Raw genomic sequence first — 1,969 nt, 5'->3', positions numbered from 1 at the left:
CGGAGGGTTCAAAGAGAGACCTTGGCGATTATTTGCACCGGCACGCACTTTCCAGGCAACGGCTTATTATGGGGCCTTTTAATATTACGTCGGAGATATGCGAAAAACTCGCGGCTCGGGCGGGAGGCTCGGTAAAACCGTCACGCTGTCAGTCGGTCCTCTCCGCACCTCTGGGCCACGGCCACCCTTATAAAGGCAATGTGCTATCATGGTGCTATGTGGTCCGCACAAGATTGACACAGTCACGTCGAATCTAGTCACGCCCTAGATCCAATAGGAGAGTACCATAGTCCCTTTTGAAGACAATGTGGTATGTGGTCCACACCTGATTGACCCAGTCACATCGAATCTAGTCGCGCCCTAGATACAATAGGTGAGTACTTAAGTCGCAGTAAACCGCATGTCTCCATACAGTTCGTGGTGGGGTGCAGCAATAACAATTTTCGTCGTAAAAGAAAGTGCAGTCGGATTGGTTGTAGGTACATTGCATGCGGTCGTGTGCAGTGCACAGCCGAAGGGGTTTCGATCCACAGCGCATATAGGCATCATCCCGTTCCTCCTGCGTTGTTTTTCCAAACATCCCTGTTCCCTATCTGTTTGCGCACGGGCCTCGACTGCAGTGGGGCCCCCTCCCCCCTCTAGTGGGCCGCACTGCCTGCAGGTGCATCATGCACTTGGTCCTGCTGTGAGTGCCCCCTCAACTCGCTCTCTTTCACAAAAATAAAAAAGATAGAGTAGCCCTCCCGGGTGGGCCGAGTTCCGAGGCGCCACAGAAAGAGAGATATCACCCGCCGAGCCACTAATCTAGTCGTGTATCGGAAGAATGATCCGTCCCTGTTCTCGGCGAATAACCATGTTCCCCCTCGCCCCGCCCCAGCGCCCCACGTAGCTCGCTGGCGGATGCTGCCGGCCCAGCAGCGCCCTAACAAACACATTCCGCGCTGCATTCCCTCTGAGCATCTCAAACGGCCAGCCGCAGCAGTCCGGGCGTGGCGTGGCGGGGCGGGTGTTCCGCTCACTGCATGTCTGACCGCCTCTGGATGTTATACAGTTTGCTGGGGTGGGCGCCGCGGGGCGGGGGTGTGAAGTGGCACAAACACATGCGGCTGGATACACTGCTGCTGCAGCCCCAGCGGCTGCTGGAGGGAGTATGAGGAAGCTGAGGAACAGGAAGCAGGTATAACACTGAGGAGGTGGCGTGGCGTAGCAGAACGCCAACGACCATACTGTGTTTTGTCGCGAGTGGGTGTGTGATCATAAATCAAGTTTTGTAATAATTTGTAAAGAAAAATTAAGTCCGCATGACATCGGTGCTGCAGTCTTGTGTCAAAAAGTGCTTCGGGCTTGACTTCGGAAAAGTAAGTACACAAATTTTCTAAACTGTCGCGGTGTTGTTGTTTAGGTTAGTGAACGGACATATTGCATTTTACATTGGAATTATTTCAACCCAATGATAATGACTCAATTGTCGTAATAAACCTTGGTAAAGGTGGTACTAAGGTGCTAGATGCATAGGCCCGTACTAAACTGTTTGAAATCTAACGACTCGCATCCTAACCTAACCTCTCGCTCATCTTCTGCATGGTACGGCGCTACGTCACGCCAACTTCTCAGGACTACCTCCTTCTTGTTCTTCATACCTAGCATACTTACATTTTATTCTGCGTTTTTATCAGACGGCGATGACGCGTCGATGCCGTGCTTCATTTTGCACTCCCCGCTGGCAAGGCGCGAGGCGTTGCGAGACCCCCCGCCAACCCCCCTCTCTCTCCCTCTCCTGTCACCCCCTCGCTTCGGCAGCAATAATGATGCACACTTGTCATGAGCACGGCTCCCCCTCTACCTGTCGAGCTCTCCCTCCCTGCTCTCCCTCCCGGCTCCCCCCGCCACCACCACCCAGGGGGACGCTCCCCTTAATCATCGGGGCGACGCCGAGCAGCGCGCCGAGTCGAGGATGCGGTGATGAGGC

This window comes from Frankliniella occidentalis, unplaced genomic scaffold, assembly GCF_000697945.3.
Source record: "Frankliniella occidentalis isolate FOCC.00 unplaced genomic scaffold, Focc_3.1 Scaffold62, whole genome shotgun sequence".
In the NCBI taxonomy this organism is placed as follows: Eukaryota; Metazoa; Arthropoda; class Insecta; order Thysanoptera; family Thripidae; genus Frankliniella; species Frankliniella occidentalis.
Note: the sequence above shows the minus strand (reverse complement) of the source record.